Here is a 19,872-nt window from a genome sequence, read left to right as displayed (position 1 = left end):
CACTAACCCGCGCCCTCACACGTCCGCTCCCCCTAAAGCATTGTCGTACACTCACCTGGACCCTAAACCGTCCCCGTCCCCTAACCCTAACCCTAGCCCGAACCCTAACCCTAACCCTTCCCCGAAGCCTGACCCTCACCCGTCCCCTAATCCTAACCCGTACGCTGACACTAACCCGCGCCCTCACACGTCCGCTCCCCCTAAAGCGTTGTCGTACCCTCACCTGGACCCTAAACCGTCCCCGTCCCCTAACCCTAACCCTAGCCCGAACCCTAACCCTAACCCTTCCCCGAAGCCTGACCTTCACCCGTCCCCTAATCCTAACCCGTACGCTGACACTAACCCGCGCCCTCACACGTCCGCTCCCCCTAAAGAGTTGTCCTACCCTCACCTGGACACTAAACCGTCCCCGTCCCCTAACCCTAACCCTAGACCGAACCCTAACCCTAACCCTTCCCCGAAGCCTGACCCTCACCCGTCCCCTAATCCTAACCCGTACGCTTACACTAACCCGCGCCCTCACACGTCCGCTCCCCCTAAAGCGTTGTCGTACCCTCACCTGACCCTAAACCGTCCCCGTCCCCTAACCCTAACCCTAGCCCGAACCCTAACCCTAACCCTTCCCCGAAGCCTGACCCTCACCCGTCCCCTAATCCTAACCCGTACGCTGACACTAACCCGCGCCCTCACACGTCCGCACCCCTAAAGCGCTGTCGTACCCTCACCTGGACCCTAACCCGTCCCCGTCCCCTAACCCTAACCCTAGCCCGAAACCTAACCCTAACCCTTCCCCGAAGCCTGACCCTCACCCGTCCCCTAATCCTAACCCGTACGCTGACACTAACCCGCGCCCTCACACGTCCGCTCCCCCTAAAGAGTTGTCCTACCCTCACCTGGACCCTAAACCGTCCCTGTCCCCTAACCCTAACCCTAGCCCGAACCCTAACCCTAACCCTTCCCCGAAGCCTGACCCTCACCCGTCCCCTAATCCTAACCGGTAGGCTGACACTAACCCACGCCCTCACACGTCCGCTCCCCCTAAAGCGTTGTCGTACCCTCACCTGGACCCTAAACCGTCCCCGTCCCCTAACCCTAACCCTAGCCCGAACCCTAACCCTATCCCTTCCCCGAAGCCTGACCCTCACCCGTCCCCTAATCCTAACCCGTACGCTGACACTAACCCGCGCCCTCACACGTCCGCTCCCCCTAAAGCATTGTCGTACGCTCACCTGGACCCTAAACCGTCCCCGTCCCCTAACCCTAACCCTAGCCCGAACCCTAACCCTAACCCTTCCCCGAAGCCTGACCCTCACCCGTCCCCTAATCCTAACCCGTACGCTGACACTAACCCGCGCCCTCACACGTCCGCTCCCCCTAAAGCGTTGTCGTACCCTCACCTGGACCCTAAACCGTCCCCGTCCCCTAACCCTAACCCTAGCCCGAAGCCTAACCCTAACCCTTCCCCGAAGCCTGACCCTCACCCATCCCCTAATCCTAACCCGTACGCTGACACTAACCCACGCCCTCACACGTCCGCTCCCCCTAAAGCGTTGTCGTACCCTCACCTGGACCCTAAACCGTCCCCGTCCCCTAACCCTAACCCTAGCCCGAACCCTAACCCTATCCCTTCCCCGAAGCCTGACCCTCACCCGTCCCCTAATCCTAACCCGTACGCTGACACTAACCCGCGCCCTCACACGTCCGCTCCCCCTAAAGCGTTGTCGTACCCTCACCTGGACCCTAAACCGTCCCCGTCCCCTAACCCTAACCCTAGCCCGAACCCTAAGCCTAACCCTTCCCCGAAGCCTGACTCTCACCCGTCCCCTAATCCTAACCCGTACGCTGACACTAACCCGCGCCCTCACACGTCCGCTCCCCCTAAAGCGTTGTCGTACCCTCACCTGGACCCTAAACCGTCCCCGTCCCCTAACCCTAACCCTAGCCCGAACCCTAACCCTAACACTTCCCCGAAGCCTGACCCTCACCCGTCCCCTAATCCTAACCCGTACGCTGACACTAACCCGCGCCCTCACACGTCCGCTCCCCCTAAAGCGTTGTCGTACCCTCACCTGGACCCTAAACCGTCCCCGTCCCCTAACCCTAACCCTAGCCCGAACCCTAACCCTAACCCTTCCCCGAAGCCTGACCCTCACCCGTCCCCTAATCCTAACCCGTACTCTGACACTAACCCGCGCCCTCACACGTCCGCTCCCCCTCAAGCGTAGTCGTACCCTCACCTGGACCCTAAACCGTCCCCGTCCCCTAACCCTAACCCTAGCCCGAACCCTAACCCTAACCCTTCCCCGAAGCCTGACCCTCACCCGTCCCCTAATCCTAACCCGTACGCTGACACTAACCCGCGCCCTCACACGTCCGCTCCCCCTAAAGCGTTGTCGTACCCTCACCTGGACCCTAAACCGTCCCCGTCCCCTAACCCTAACCCTAGCCCGAACCCTAACCCTAACCCTTCCCCGAAGCCTGATTCTCACCCGTCCCCTAATCCTAACCGGTAGGCTGACACTAACCCACGCCCTCACACGTCCGCTCCCCCTAAAGCGTTGTCGTACCCTCACCTGGACCCTAAACCGTCCCCGTCCCCTAACCCTAACCCTAGCCCGAACCCTAACCCTATCCCTTCCCCGAAGCCTGACCCTCACCCGTCCCCTAATCCTAACCCGTACGCTGACACTAACCCGCGCCCTCACACGTCCGCTCCCCCTAAAGCATTGTCGTACCCTCACCTGGACCCTAAACCGTCCCCGTCCCCTAACCCTAACCCTAGCCCGAACCCTAACCCTAACCCTTCCCCGAAGCCTGACCCTCACCCGTCCCCTAATCCTAACCCGTACGCTGACACTAACCCGCGCCCTCACACGTCCGCTCCCCCTAAAGCGTTGTCGTACCCTCACCTGGACCCTAAACCGTCCCCGTCCCCTAACCCTAACCCTAGCCCGAACCCTAACCCTAAACCTTCCCCGAAGCCTGACCCTCACCCGTCCCCTAATCCTAACCCGTACGCTGACACTAACCCGCGCCCTCACACGTCCGCTCCCCCTCAAGCGTTGTCGTACCCTCACCTGGACCCTAAACCGTCCCCGTCCCCTAACCCTAACCCTAGCCCGAACCCTAACCCTAACCCTTCCCCGAAGCCTGACCCTCACCCGTCCCCTAATCCTAACCCGTACGCTGACACTAACCCGCGCCCTCACACGACCGCTCCCCCTAAAGCGTTGTCCTACCCTCACCTGGACCCTAAACCGTCCCCGTCCCCTAACCCTAACCTTAGCCCGAACCCTAACCCTAACCCTTCCCCGAAGCCTGACCCTCACCTGTCCCCTAATCCTAAGCCTTACGCTGACACTAACCCGCGCCCTCACACGTCCGCTCCCCCTAAAGCGTTGTCGTACGCTCACCTGGACCCTAAACCGTCCCCGTCCCCTAACCCTAACCGTAGCCCGAACCCTAACCCTAACCCTTCCCCGAAGCCTGACCCTCACCCGTCCCCAAATCGTAAGCCGTACGCTGACCCTAACCCGCGCCCTCACACGTCCGCTCCCCCTAAAGCGTTGTCGTACCCTCACCTGGACCCTAAACCGTCCCCGTCCCCTAACCCTAACCCTAGCCCGAACCCTAACCCTAACCCTTCCCCGAAGCCTGACCCTCACCCGTCCCCTAATCCTAACCCGTACGCTGACACTAACCCGCGCCCTCACACGTCCGCTCCCCCTAAAGCGTTGTCGTACCCTCACCTGGACCCTAACCCGTCCCCGTCCCCTAACCCTAACCCTAGCCCGAAACCTAACCCTAACCCTTCCCCGAAGCCTGACCCTCACCCGTCCCCTAATCCTAACCCGTACGCTGACACTAACCCGCGCCCTCACACGTCCGCTCCCCCTAAAGAGTTGTCGTACCCTCACCTGGACCCTAAACCGTCCCCGTCCCCTAACCCTAACCCTAGCCCGAACCCTAACCCTAACCCTTCCCCGAAGCCTGACCCTCACCCGTCCCCTAATCCTAACCCGTACGCTTACACTAACCCGCGCCCTCACACGTCCGCTCCCCCTAAAGCGTTGTCGTACCCTCACCTGGACCCTAAACCGTCCCCGTCCCCTAACCCTAACCCTAGCCCGAACCCTAACCCTAACCCTTCCCCGAAGCCTGACCCTCACCCGTCCCCTAATCCTAACCCGTACGCTGACACTAACCCGCGCCCTCACACGTCCGCTCCCCCTAAAGCGTTGTCGTACCCTCACCTGGACCCTAACCCGTCCCCGTCCCCTAACCCTAACCCTAGCCCGAAACCTAACCCTAACCTTTCCCCGAAGCCTGACCCTCACCCGTCCCCTAATCCTAACCCGTACGCTGACACTAACCCGCGCCCTCACACGTCCGCTCCCCCTAAAGCGTTGTCGTACCCTCACCTGGACCCTAAACCATCCCCGTCCCCTAACCCTAACCCTAGCCCGAACCCTAACCCTAACCCTTCCCCGAAGCCTGACCCTCACCCGTCCCCTAATCCTAACCCGTACGCTGACACTAACCCGCGCCCTCACACGTCCGCTCCCCCTAAAGCGTTGTCGTACCGTCACCTGGACCCTAACCCGTCCCCGTCCCCTAACCCTAACCCTAGCCCGAAACCTAACCCTAACCTTTCCCCGAAGCCTGACCCTCACCCGTCCCCTAATCCTAACCCGTACGCTGACACTAACCAGCGCCCACACACGTCCGCTCCCCCTAAAGCGTCCTACCCTCACCTGGACCGTAACCCGTCCCCGTCCCCTAACCCTAACCCTAGCCCGAACCCTAACCCTAAACCTTCCCCGAAGCCTGACCCTCACCCGTCCCCTAATCCTAACCCGTACGCTTACACTAACCCGCGCCCTCACACGTCCGCTCCCCCTAAAGCGTTGTCATACCCTCACCTGGACCCTAAACCATCCCCGTCCCCTAACCCTAACCCTAGCCCGAACCCTAAGCCTAACCCTTCCCCGAGGCCTGACCCTCACCCGTCCCCTAATCCTAACCCGTACGCTGACACTAACCAGCGCCCTCACACGTCCTCTCCCCCTAAAGCGTTGTCGTACCCTCACCTGGACCCTAAACCGTCCCCGTCCCCTAACCCTAACCCTAGACCGATCCCTAACCCTAACACTTCCCCGAAGCCTGACCCTCACCCGTCCCGTAATCCTAACCCGTACGCTAACACTAACCCGCGCCCTCACACGTCCGCTCCCCCTCAAGCGTTGTCGTACCCTCACCTGGACCCTAACCCGTCCCCGTCCCCTAACCCTAACCCTAGCCCGAAACCTAACCCTAACCCTTCCCCGAAGCCTGACCCTCACCCGTCCCCTAATCCTAACCCGTACGCTGACACTAACCCGCGCCCTCACACGTCCGCTCCCCCTAAAGCGTTGTCGTACCCTCACCTGGACCCTAAACCGTCCCCGTCCCCTAACCCTAACCCTAGCCCGAACCCTAAGCCTAACCCTTCCCCGAAGCCTGACTCTCACCCGTCCTCTAATCCTAACCCGTACGCTGACACTAACCCGCGCCCTCACACGTCCGCTCCCCCTAAGGCGTTGTCGTACCCTCACCTGGACCCTAAACCGTCCCCGTCCCCTAACCCTAACCCTAGCCCGAACCCTAAGCCTAACCCTTCCCCGAAGCCTGACCCTCACCCGTCCCCTCATCCTAACCCGTACGCTGACACTAACCCGCGCCCTCACACGTCCGCTCCCCCTAAAGCGTTGTCGTACCCTCACCTGGACCCTAAACCGTCCCCGTCCCCTAACCCTAACCCTAGCCCGAACCCTAACCCTAACCCTTCCCCGAAGCCTGACCCTCACCCGTCCCCTAATCCTAACCCGTACGCTGACACTAACCCGCGCCCTCACACGTCCGCTCCCCCTAAAGCGTTGTCGTACCCTCACCTGGACCCTAAACCGTCCCCGTCCCCTAACCCTAACCCTAGCCCGAACCCTAACCCTAACCCTTCCCCGAAGCCTGACCCTCACCCGTCCCCTAATCCTAACCCGTACGCTGACACTAACCCGCGCCCTCACACGTCCTCTCCCCCTAAAGCGTTGTCCTACCCTCACCTGGACCCTAAACCGTCCCCGTCCCCTAACCCTAACCCTAGCCCGAACCCTAACCCTAACCCTTCCCCGAAGCCTGACCCTCACCCGTCCCCTAATCCTAACCCGTACGCTGACACTAACCCGCGCCCTCACACGTCCGCTCCCCCTAAAGCGTTGTCGTACCCTCACCTGGACCCTAACCCGTCCCCGTCCCCTAACCCTAACCCTAGCCCGAAACCTAACCCTAACCTTTCCCCGAAGCCTGACCCTCACCCGTCCCCTAATCCTAACCCGTACGCTGACACTAACCCGCGCCCTCACACGTCCGCTCCCCCTAAAGCGTTGTCGTACCCTCACCTGGACCCTAAACCATCCCCGTCCCCTAACCCTAACCCTAGCCCGAACCCTAACCCTAACCCTTCCCCGAAGCCTGACCCTCACCCGTCCCCTAATCCTAACCCGTACGCTGACACTAACCCGCGCCCTCACACGTCCGCTCCCCCTAAAGCGTTGTCGTACCCTCACCTGGACCCTAACCCGTCCCCGTCCCCTAACCCTAACCCTAGCCCGAAACCTAACCCTAACCTTTCCCCGAAGCCTGACCCTCACCCGTCCCCTAATCCTAACCCGTACGCTGACACTAACCAGCGCCCACACACGTCCGCTCCCCCTAAAGCGTCCTACCCTCACCTGGACCGTAACCCGTCCCCGTCCCCTAACCCTAACCCTAGCCCGAACCCTAACCCTAAACCTTCCCCGAAGCCTGACCCTCACCCGTCCCCTAATCCTAACCCGTACGCTTACACTAACCCGCGCCCTCACACGTCCGCTCCCCCTAAAGCGTTGTCATACCCTCACCTGGACCCTAAACCGTCCCCGTCCCCTAACCCTAACCCTAGCCCGAACCCTAAGCCTAACCCTTCCCCGAAGCCTGACCCTCACCCGTCCCCTAATCCTAACCCGTACGCTGACACTAACCAGCGCCCTCACACGTCCTCTCCCCCTAAAGCGTTGTCGTACCCTCACCTGGACCCTAAACCGTCCCCGTCCCCTAACCCTAACCCTAGCCCGAACCCTAACCCTAACCCTTCCCCGAAGCCTGACCCTCACCCGTCCCGTAATCCTAACCCGTACGCTAACACTAACCCGCGCCTTCACACGTCCGCTCCCCCTCAAGCGTTGTCGTACCCTCACCTGGACCCTAACCCGTCCCAGTCCCCTAACCCTAACCCTAGCCCGAAACCTAACCCTAACCCTTCCCCGAAGCCTGACCCTCACCCGTCCCCTAATCCTAACCCGTACGCTGACACTAACCCGCGCCCTCACACGTCCGCTCCCCCTAAAGCGTTGTCGTACCCTCACCTGGACCCTAAACCGTCCCCGTCCCCTAACCCTAACCCTAGCCCGAACCCTAACCCTAACCCTTCCCCGAAGCCTGACCCTCACCCGTCCCCTAATCCTAACCCGTACGCTGACACTAACCCGCGCCCTCACACGTCCTCTCCCCCTAAAGCGTTGTCCTACCCTCACCTGGACCCTAAACCGTCCCCGTCCCCTAACCCTAACCCTAGCCCGAACCCTAACCCTAACCCTTCCCCGAAGCCTGACCCTCACCCGTCCCCTAATCCTAACCCGTACGCTGACACTAACCCGCGCCCTCACACGTCCGCTCCCCCTAAAGCGTTGTCGTACCCTCACCTGGACCCTAACCCGTCCCCGTCCCCTAACCCTAACCCTAGCCCGAAACCTAACCCTAACCTTTCCCCGAAGCCTGACTCTCACCCGTCCCCTAATCCTAACCCGTACGCTGACACTAACCCGCGCCCTCACACGTCCGCTCCCCCTAAAGCGTTGTCATACCCTCACCTGGACCCTAAACCATCCCCGTCCCCTAACCCTAACCCTAGCCCGAACCCTAACCCTAACCCTTCCCCGAAGCCTGACCCTCACCCGTCCCCTAATCCTAACCCGTACGCTGACACTAACCCGCGCCCTCACACGTCCGCTCCCCCTAAAGCGTTGTCGTACCCTCACCTGGACCCTAACCCGTCCCCGTCCCCTAACCCTAACCCTAGCCCGAAACCTAACCCTAACCTTTCCCCGAAGCCTGACCCTCACCCGTCCCCTAATCCTAACCCGTACGCTGACACTAACCAGCGCCCACACACGTCCGCTCCCCCTAAAGCGTCCTACCCTCACCTGGACCGTAACCCGTCCCCGTCCCCTAACCCTAACCCTAGCCCGAACCCTAACCCTAAACCTTCCCCGAAGCCTGACCCTCACCCGTCCCCTAATCCTAACCCGTACGCTTACACTAACCCGCGCCCTCACACGTCCGCTCCCCCTAAAGCGTTGTCATACCCTCACCTGGACCCTAAACCGTCCCCGTCCCCTAACCCTAACCCTAGCCCGAACCCTAAGCCTAACCCTTCCCCGAAGCCTGACCCTCACCCGTCCCCTAATCCTAACCCGTACGCTGACACTAACCAGCGCCCTCACACGTCCTCTCCCCCTAAAGCGTTGTCGTACCCTCACCTGGACCCTAAACCGTCCCCGTCCCCTAACCCTAACCCTAGCCCGAACCCTAACCCTAACCCTTCCCCGAAGCCTGACCCTCACCCGTCCCGTAATCCTAACCCGTACGCTAACACTAACCCGCGCCTTCACACGTCCGCTCCCCCTCAAGCGTTGTCGTACCCTCACCTGGACCCTAACCCGTCCCAGTCCCCTAACCCTAACCCTAGCCCGAAACCTAACCCTAACCCTTCCCCGAAGCCTGACCCTCACCCGTCCCCTAATCCTAACCCGTACGCTGACACTAACCCGCGCCCTCACACGTCCGCTCCCCCTAAAGCGTTGTCGTACCCTCACCTGGACCCTAAACCGTCCCCGTCCCCTAACCCTAACCCTAGCCCGAACCCTAACCCTAACCCTTCCCCGAAGCCTGACCCTCACCCGTCCCCTAATCCTAACCCGTACGCTGACACTAACCCGCGCCCTCACACGTCCGCTCCCCCTAAAGCGTTGTCGTACCCTCACCTGGACCCTAAACCGTCCCCGTCCCCTAACCCTAACCCTAGCCCGAACCCTAACCCTAACCCTTCCCCGAAGCCTGACCCTCACCCGTCCCCTAATCCTAACCCGTACGCTGACACTAACCCACGCCCTCACACGTCCGCTCCCCCTAAAGCGTTGTCGTACCCTCACCTGGACCCTAAACCGTCCCCGTCCCCTAACCCTAACCCTAGCCCGAACCCTAACCCTATCCCTTCCCCGAAGCCTGACCCTCACCCGTCCCCTAATCCTAACCCGTACGCTGACACTAACCCGCGCCCTCACACGTCCGCTCCCCCTAAAGCGTTGTCGTACCCTCACCTGGACCCTAAACCGTCCCCGTCCCCTAACCCTAACCCTAGCCCGAACCCTAAGCCTAACCCTTCCCCGAAGCCTGACTCTCACCCGTCCCCTAATCCTAACCCGTACGCTGATACTAACCCGCGCCCTCACACGTCCGCTCCCCCTAAAGCGTTGTCGTACCCTCACCTGGACCCTAAACCGTCCCCGTCCCCTAACCCTAACCCTAGCCCAAACCCTAACCCTAACACTTCCCCGAAGCCTGACCCTCACCCGTCCCCTAATCCTAACCCGTACGCTGACACTAACCCGCGCCCTCACACGTCCGCTCCCCCTAAAGCGTTGTCGTACCCTCACCTGGACCCTAAACCGTCCCCGTCCCCTAACCCTAACCCTAGCCCGAACCCTAACCCTAAACCTTCCCCGAAGCCTGACCCTCACCCGTCCCCTAATCCTAACCCGTACGCTGACACTAACCCGCGCCCTCACACGTCCGCTCCCCCTAAAGCGTTGTCGTACCCTCACCTGGACCCTAAACCGTCCCCGTCCCCTAACCCTAACCCTAGCCCGAACCCTAAGCCTAACCCTTCCCCGAAGCCTGACTCTCACCCGTCCCCTAATCCTAACCCGTACGCTGACACTAACCCGCGCCCTCACACGTCCGCTCCCCCTAAAGCGTTGTCGTACCCTCACCTGGACCCTAAACCGTCCCCGTCCCCTAACCCTAACCCTAGCCCGAACCCTAACCCTAACACTTCCCCGAAGCCTGACCCTCACCCGTCCCCTAATCCTAACCCGTACGCTGACACTAACCCGCGCCCTCACACGTCCGCTCCCCCTAAAGCGTTGTCGTACCCTCACCTGGACCCTAAACCGTCCCCGTCCCCTAACCCTAACCCTAGCCCGAACCCTAACCCTAAACCTTCCCCGAAGCCTGACCCTCACCCGTCCCCTAATCCTAACCCGTACGCTGACACTAACCCGCGCCCTCACACGTCCGCTCCCCCTGAAGCGTTGTCGTACCCTCACCTGGACCCTAAACCGTCCCCGTCCCCTAACCCTAACCCTAGCCCGAACCCTAACCCTAACCCTTCCCCGAAGCCTGACCCTCACCCGTCCCCTAATCCTAACCCGTACGCTGACACTAACCCGCGCCCTCACACGTCCGCTCCCCCTAAAGCATTGTCCTACCCTCACCTGGACCCTAAACCGTCCCCGTCCCCTAACCCTAACCCTAGCCCGAACCCTAACCCTAACCCTTCCCCGAAGCCTGACCCTCACCCGTCCCCTAATCCTAAGCCTTACGCTGACACTAACCCGCGCCCTCACACGTCCGCTCCCCCTAAAGCGTTGTCGTACCCTCACCTGGACCCTAAACCGTCCCCGTCCCCTAACCCTAACCGTAGCCCGAACCCTAACCCTAACCCTTCCCCGAAGCCTGACCCTCACCCGTCCCCTAATCCTAACCCGTACGCTGACACTAACCCGCGCCCTCACACGTCTGCTCCCCCTAAAGCGTTGTCGTACCCTCACCTGGACCCTAAACCGTCCCCGTCCCCTAACCCTAACCCTAGCCCGAAACCTAACCCTAACCCTTACCCGAAGCCTGACCCTCACCCATCCCCTAATCCTAACCCGTACGCTGACACTAACCCACGCCCTCACACGTCCGCTCCCCCTAAAGCGTTGTCGTACCCTCACCTGGACCCTAACCCGTCCCCGTCCCCTAACCCTAACCCTAGCCCGAACCCTAACCCTATCCCTTCCCCGAAGCCTGACCCTCACCCGTCCCCTAATCCTAACCCGTACGCTGACACTAACCCGCGCCCTCACACGTCCGCTCCCCCTAAAGCGTTGTCGTACCCTCACCTGGACCCTAAACCGTCCCCGTCCCCTAACCCTAACCCTAGCCCGAACCCTAAGCCTAACCCTTCCCCGAAGCCTGACTCTCACCCGTCCCATAATCCTAACCCGTACGCTGACACTAACCAGCGCCCACACACGTCCGCTCCCCCTAAAGCGTCCTACCCTCACCTGGACCGTAACCCGTCCCCGTCCCCTAACCCTAACCCTAGCCCGAACCCTAACCCTAAACCTTCCCCGAAGCCTGACCCTCACCCGTCCCCTAATCCTAACCCGTACGCTTACACTAACCCGCGCCCTCACACGTCCGCTCCCCCTAAAGCGTTGTCATACCCTCACCTGGACCCTAAACCGTCCCCGTCCCCTAACCCTAACCCTAGCCCGAACCCTAAGCCTAACCCTTCCCCGAAGCCTGACCCTCACCCGTCCCCTAATCCTAACCCGTACGCTGACACTAACCAGCGCCCTCACACGTCCTCTCCCCCTAAAGCGTTGTCGTACCCTCACCTGGACCCTAAACCGTCCCCGTCCCCTAACCCTAACCCTAGACCGAACCCTAACCCTAACCCTTCCCCGAAGCCTGACCCTCACCCGTCCCGTAATCCTAACCCGTACGCTAACACTAACCCGCGCCCTCACACGTCCGCTCCCCCTCAAGCGTTGTCGTACCCTCACCTGGACCCTAACCCGTCCCCGTCCCCTAACCCTAACCCTAGCCCGAAACCTAACCCTAACCCTTCCCCGAAGCCTGACCCTCACCCGTCCACTAATCCTAACCCGTACGCTGACACTAACCCGCGCCCTCACACGTCCGCTCCCCCTAAAGCGTTGTCGTACCCTCACCTGGACCCTAAACCGTCCCCGTCCCCTAACCCTAACCCTAGCCCGAACCCTAACCCTAACCCTTACCCGAAGCCTGACCCTCACCCATCCCCTAATCCTAACCCGTACGCTGACACTAACCCACGCCCTCACACGTCCGCTCCCCCTAAAGCGTTGTCGTACCCTCACCTGGATCCTAACCCGTCCCCGTCCCCTAACCCTAACCCTAGCCCGAACCCTAACCCTATCCCTTCCCCGAAGCCTGACCCTCACCCGTCCCCTAATCCTAACCCGTACGCTGACAGTAACCCGCGCCCTCACACGTCCGCTCCCCCTAAAGCGTTGTCGTACCCTCACCTGGACCCTAAACCGTCCCCGTCCCCTAACCCTAACCCTAGCCCGAACCCTAAGCCTAACCCTTCCCCGAAGCCTGACTCTCACCCGTCCTCTAATCCTAACCCGTACGCTGACACTAACCCGCGCCCTCACACGTCCGCTCCCCCTAAGGCGTTGTCGTACCCTCACCTGGACCCTAAACCGTCCCCGTCCCCTAACCCTAACCCTAGCCCGAACCCTAAGCCTAACACTTCCCCGAAGCCTGACCCTCACCCGTCCCCTCATCCTAACCCGTACGCTGACACTAACCCGCGCCCTCACACGTCCGCTCCCCCTAAAGCGTTGTCGTACCCTCACCTGGACCCTAAACCGTCCCCGTCCCCTAACCCTAACCCTAGCCCGAACCCTAACCCTAACCCTTCCCCGAAGCCTGACCCTCACCCGTCCCCTAATCCTAACCCGTACGCTGACACTAACCCGCGCCCTCACACGTCCGCTCCCCCTAAAGCGTTGTCGTACCCTCACCTGGACCCTAAACCGTCCCCGTCCCCTAACCCTAACCCTAGCCCGAACCCTAACCCTAACCCTTCCCCGAAGCCTGACCCTCACCCGTCCCCTAATCCTAACCCGTACGCTGACACTAACCCGCGCCCTCACACGTCCTCTCCCCCTAAGGCGTTGTCCTACCCTCACCTGGACCCTAAACCGTCCCCGTCCCCTAACCCTAACCCTAGCCCGAACCCTAACCCTAACCCTTCCCCGACGCCTGACCCTCACCCGTCCCCTAATCCTAACCCGTACGCTGACACTAACCCGCGCCCTCACACGTCCGCTCCCCCTAAAGCGTTGTCGTACCCTCACCTGGACCCTAACCCGTCCCCGTCCCCTAACCCTAACCCTAGCCCGAAACCTAACCCTAACCTTTCCCCGAAGCCTGACCCTCACCCGTCCCCTAATCCTAACCCGTACGCTGACACTAACCCGCGCCCTCACACGTCCGCTCCCCCTAAAGCGTTGTCGTACCCTCACCTGGACCCTAAACCATCCCCGTCCCCTAACCCTAACCCTAGCCCGAACCCTAACCCTAACCCTTCCCCGAAGCCTGACCCTCACCCGTCCCCTAATCCTAACCCGTACGCTGACACTAACCCGCGCCCTCACACGTCCACTCCCCCTAAAGCGTTGTCGTACCCTCACCTGGACCCTAACCCGTCCCCGTCCCCTAACCCTAACCTTAGCCCGAAACCTAACCCTAACCTTTCCCCGAAGCCTGACCCTCACCCGTCCCCTAATCCTAACCCGTACGCTGACACTAACCAGCGCCCACACACGTCCGCTCCCCCTAAAGCGTCCTACCCTCACCTGGAACGTAACCCGTCCCCGTCCCCTAACCCTAACCCTAGCCCGAACCCTAACCCTAAACCTTCCCCGAAGCCTGACCCTCACCCGTCCCCTAATCCTAACCCGTACGCTTACACTAACCCGCGCCCTCACACGTCCGCTCCCCCTAAAGCGTTGTCATACCCTCACCTGGACCCTAAACCGTCCCCGTCCCCTAACCCTAACCCTAGCCCGAACCCTAAGCCTAACCCTTCCCCGAAGACTGACCCTCACCCGTCCCCTAATCCTAACCCTTACGCTGACACTAACCAGCGCCCTCACACGTCCTCTCCCCCTAAAGCGTTGTCGTACCCTCACCTGGACCCTAAACCGTCCCCGTCCCCTAACCCTAACCCTAGCCCGAACCCTAACCCTAACCCTTCCCCGAAGCCTGACCCTCACCCGTCCCGTAATCCTAACCCGTACGCTAACACTAACCCGCGCCCTCACACGTCCGCTCCCCCTCAAGCGTTGTCGTACCCTCACCTGGACCCTAACCCGTCCCAGTCCCCTAACCCTAACCCTAGCCCGAAACCTAACCCTAACCCTTCCCCGAAGCCTGACCCTCACCCGTCCCCTAATCCTAACCCGTACGCTGACACTAACCCGCGCCCTCACACGTCCGCTCCCCCTAAAGCGTTGTCGTACCCTCACCTGGACCCTAAACCGTCCCCGTCCCCTAACCCTAACCCTAGCCCGAACCCTAACCCTAACCCTTCCCCGAAGCCTGACCCTCACCCGTCCCCTAATCCTAACCCGTACGCTGACACTAACCCGCGCCCTCACACGTCCGCTCCCCCTAAAGCGTTGTCGTACCCTCACCTGGACCCTAAACCGTCCCCGTCCCCTAACCCTAAACCTAGCCCGAACCCTAACCCTAACCCTTCCCCGAAGCCTGACCCTCACCCGTCCCCTAATCCTAACCCGTACGCTGACACTAACCCACGCCCTCACACGTCCGCTCCCCCTAAAGCGTTGTCGTACCCTCACCTGGACCCTAAACCGTCCCCGTCCCCTAACCCTAACCCTAGCCCGAACCCTAACCCTATCCCTTCCCCGAAGCCTGACCCTCACCCGTCCCCTAATCCTAACCCGTACGCTGACACTAACCCGCGCCCTCACACGTCCGCTCCCCCTAAAGCGTTGTCGTACCCTCACCTGGACCCTAAACCGTCCCCGTCCCCTAACCCTAACCCTAGCCCGAACCCTAACCCTAACACTTCCCCGAAGCCTGACCCTCACCCGTCCCCTAATCCTAACCCGTACGCTGACACTAACCCGCGCCCTCACACGTCCGCTCCCCCTAAAGCGTTGTCGTACCCTCACCTGGACCCTAAACCGTCCCCGTCCCCTAACCCTAACCCTAGCCCGAACCCTAACCCTAAACCTTCCCCGAAGCCTGACCCTCACCCGTCCCCTAATCCTAACCCGTACGCTGACACTAACCCGCGCCCTCACACGTCCGCTCCCCCTGAAGCGTTGTCGTACCCTCACCTGGACCCTAAACCGTCCCCGTCCCCTAACCCTAACCCTAGCCCGAACCCTAACCCTAACCCTTCCCCGAAGCCTGACCCTCACCCGTCCCCTAATCCTAACCCGTACGCTGACACTAACCCGCGCCCTCACACGTCCGCTCCCCCTAAAGCATTGTCCTACCCTCACCTGGACCCTAAACCGTCCCCGTCCCCTAACCCTAACCCTAGCCCGAACCCTAACCCTAACCCTTCCCCGAAGCCTGACCCTCACCCGTCCCCTAATCCTAAGCCTTACGCTGACACTAACCCGCGCCCTCACACGTCCGCTCCCCCTAAAGCGTTGTCGTACCCTCACCTGGACCCTAAACCGTCCCCGTCCCCTAACCCTAACCGTAGCCCGAACCCTAACCCTAACCCTTCCCCGAAGCCTGACCCTCACCCGTCCCCTAATCCTAACCCGTACGCTGACACTAACCCGCGCCCTCACACGTCTGCTCCCCCTAAAGCGTTGTCGTACCCTCACCTGGACCCTAAACCGTCCCCGTCCCCTAACCCTAACCCTAGCCCGAAACCTAACCCTAACCCTTACCCGAAGCCTGACCCTCACCCATCCCCTAATCCTAACCCGTACGCTGACACTAACCCACGCCCTCACACGTCCGCTCCCCCTAAAGCGTTGTCGTACCCTCACCTGGACCCTAACCCGTCCCCGTCCCCTAACCCTAACCCTAGCCCGAACCCTAACCCTATCCCTTCCCCGAAGCCTGACCCTCACCCGTCCCCTAATCCTAACCCGTACGCTGACACTAACCCGCGCCCTCACACGTCCGCTCCCCCTAAAGCGTTGTCGTACCCTCACCTGGACCCTAAACCGTCCCCGTCCCCTAACCCTAACCCTAGCCCGAACCCTAAGCCTAACCCTTCCCCGAAGCCTGACTCTCACCCGTCCCATAATCCTAACCCGTACGCTGACACTAACCAGCGCCCACACACGTCCGCTCCCCCTAAAGCGTCCTACCCTCACCTGGACCGTAACCCGTCCCCGTCCCCTAACCCTAACCCTAGCCCGAACCCTAACCCTAAACCTTCCCCGAAGCCTGACCCTCACCCGTCCCCTAATCCTAACCCGTACGCTTACACTAACCCGCGCCCTCACACGTCCGCTCCCCCTAAAGCGTTGTCATACCCTCACCTGGACCCTAAACCGTCCCCGTCCCCTAACCCTAACCCTAGCCCGAACCCTAAGCCTAACCCTTCCCCGAAGCCTGACCCTCACCCGTCCCCTAATCCTAACCCGTACGCTGACACTAACCAGCGCCCTCACACGTCCTCTCCCCCTAAAGCGTTGTCGTACCCTCACCTGGACCCTAAACCGTCCCCGTCCCCTAACCCTAACCCTAGACCGAACCCTAACCCTAACCCTTCCCCGAAGCCTGACCCTCACCCGTCCCGTAATCCTAACCCGTACGCTAACACTAACCCGCGCCCTCACACGTCCGCTCCCCCTCAAGCGTTGTCGTACCCTCACCTGGACCCTAACCCGTCCCCGTCCCCTAACCCTAACCCTAGCCCGAAACCTAACCCTAACCCTTCCCCGAAGCCTGACCCTCACCCGTCCACTAATCCTAACCCGTACGCTGACACTAACCCGCGCCCTCACACGTCCGCTCCCCCTAAAGCGTTGTCGTACCCTCACCTGGACCCTAAACCGTCCCCGTCCCCTAACCCTAACCCTAGCCCGAACCCTAACCCTAACCCTTACCCGAAGCCTGACCCTCACCCATCCCCTAATCCTAACCCGTACGCTGACACTAACCCACGCCCTCACACGTCCGCTCCCCCTAAAGCGTTGTCGTACCCTCACCTGGATCCTAACCCGTCCCCGTCCCCTAACCCTAACCCTAGCCCGAACCCTAACCCTATCCCTTCCCCGAAGCCTGACCCTCACCCGTCCCCTAATCCTAACCCGTACGCTGACAGTAACCCGCGCCCTCACACGTCCGCTCCCCCTAAAGCGTTGTCGTACCCTCACCTGGACCCTAAACCGTCCCCGTCCCCTAACCCTAACCCTAGCCCGAACCCTAAGCCTAACCCTTCCCCGAAGCCTGACTCTCACCCGTCCTCTAATCCTAACCCGTACGCTGACACTAACCCGCGCCCTCACACGTCCGCTCCCCCTAAGGCGTTGTCGTACCCTCACCTGGACCCTAAACCGTCCCCGTCCCCTAACCCTAACCCTAGCCCGAACCCTAAGCCTAACACTTCCCCGAAGCCTGACCCTCACCCGTCCCCTCATCCTAACCCGTACGCTGACACTAACCCGCGCCCTCACACGTCCGCTCCCCCTAAAGCGTTGTCGTACCCTCACCTGGACCCTAAACCGTCCCCGTCCCCTAACCCTAACCCTAGCCCGAACCCTAACCCTAACCCTTCCCCGAAGCCTGACCCTCACCCGTCCCCTAATCCTAACCCGTACGCTGACACTAACCCGCGCCCTCACACGTCCGCTCCCCCTAAAGCGTTGTCGTACCCTCACCTGGACCCTAAACCGTCCCCGTCCCCTAACCCTAACCCTAGCCCGAACCCTAACCCTAACCCTTCCCCGAAGCCTGACCCTCACCCGTCCCCTAATCCTAACCCGTACGCTGACACTAACCCGCGCCCTCACACGTCCTCTCCCCCTAAGGCGTTGTCCTACCCTCACCTGGACCCTAAACCGTCCCCGTCCCCTAACCCTAACCCTAGCCCGAACCCTAACCCTAACCCTTCCCCGACGCCTGACCCTCACCCGTCCCCTAATCCTAACCCGTACGCTGACACTAACCCGCGCCCTCACACGTCCGCTCCCCCTAAAGCGTTGTCGTACCCTCACCTGGACCCTAACCCGTCCCCGTCCCCTAACCCTAACCCTAGCCCGAAACCTAACCCTAACCTTTCCCCGAAGCCTGACCCTCACCCGTCCCCTAATCCTAACCCGTACGCTGACACTAACCCGCGCCCTCACACGTCCGCTCCCCCTAAAGCGTTGTCGTACCCTCACCTGGACCCTAAACCATCCCCGTCCCCTAACCCTAACCCTAGCCCGAACCCTAACCCTAACCCTTCCCCGAAGCCTGACCCTCACCCGTCCCCTAATCCTAACCCGTACGCTGACACTAACCCGCGCCCTCACACGTCCACTCCCCCTAAAGCGTTGTCGTACCCTCACCTGGACCCTAACCCGTCCCCGTCCCCTAACCCTAACCTTAGCCCGAAACCTAACCCTAACCTTTCCCCGAAGCCTGACCCTCACCCGTCCCCTAATCCTAACCCGTACGCTGACACTAACCAGCGCCCACACACGTCCGCTCCCCCTAAAGCGTCCTACCCTCACCTGGAACGTAACCCGTCCCCGTCCCCTAACCCTAACCCTAGCCCGAACCCTAACCCTAAACCTTCCCCGAAGCCTGACCCTCACCCGTCCCCTAATCCTAACCCGTACGCTTACACTAACCCGCGCCCTCACACGTCCGCTCCCCCTAAAGCGTTGTCATACCCTCACCTGGACCCTAAACCGTCCCCGTCCCCTAACCCTAACCCTAGCCCGAACCCTAAGCCTAACCCTTCCCCGAAGACTGACCCTCACCCGTCCCCTAATCCTAACCCTTACGCTGACACTAACCAGCGCCCTCACACGTCCTCTCCCCCTAAAGCGTTGTCGTACCCTCACCTGGACCCTAAACCGTCCCCGTCCCCTAACCCTAACCCTAGCCCGAACCCTAACCCTAACCCTTCCCCGAAGCCTGACCCTCACCCGTCCCGTAATCCTAACCCGTACGCTAACACTAACCCGCGCCCTCACACGTCCGCTCCCCCTCAAGCGTTGTCGTACCCTCACCTGGACCCTAACCCGTCCCAGTCCCCTAACCCTAACCCTAGCCCGAAACCTAACCCTAACCCTTCCCCGAAGCCTGACCCTCACCCGTCCCCTAATCCTAACCCGTACGCTGACACTAACCCGCGCCCTCACACGTCCGCTCCCCCTAAAGCGTTGTCGTACCCTCACCTGGACCCTAAACCGTCCCCGTCCCCTAACCCTAACCCTAGCCCGAACCCTAACCCTAACCCTTCCCCGAAGCCTGACCCTCACCCGTCCCCTAATCCTAACCCGTACGCTGACACTAACCCGCGCCCTCACACGTCCGCTCCCCCTAAAGCGTTGTCGTACCCTCACCTGGACCCTAAACCGTCCCCGTCCCCTAACCCTAAACCTAGCCCGAACCCTAACCCTAACCCTTCCCCGAAGCCTGACCCTCACCCGTCCCCTAATCCTAACCCGTACGCTGACACTAACCCACGCCCTCACACGTCCGCTCCCCCTAAAGCGTTGTCGTACCCTCACCTGGACCCTAAACCGTCCCCGTCCCCTAACCCTAACCCTAGCCCGAACCCTAACCCTATCCCTTCCCCGAAGCCTGACCCTCACCCGTCCCCTAATCCTAACCCGTACGCTGACACTAACCCGCGCCCTCACACGTCCGCTCCCCCTAAAGCGTTGTCGTACCCTCACCTGGACCCTAAACCGT

The sequence above is a fragment of the Pseudorca crassidens genome, chromosome X, assembly GCF_039906515.1.
Source record: "Pseudorca crassidens isolate mPseCra1 chromosome X, mPseCra1.hap1, whole genome shotgun sequence".
NCBI lineage: Eukaryota > Metazoa > Chordata > Mammalia > Artiodactyla > Delphinidae > Pseudorca > Pseudorca crassidens.
This window is presented reverse-complemented; position numbering follows the sequence as displayed.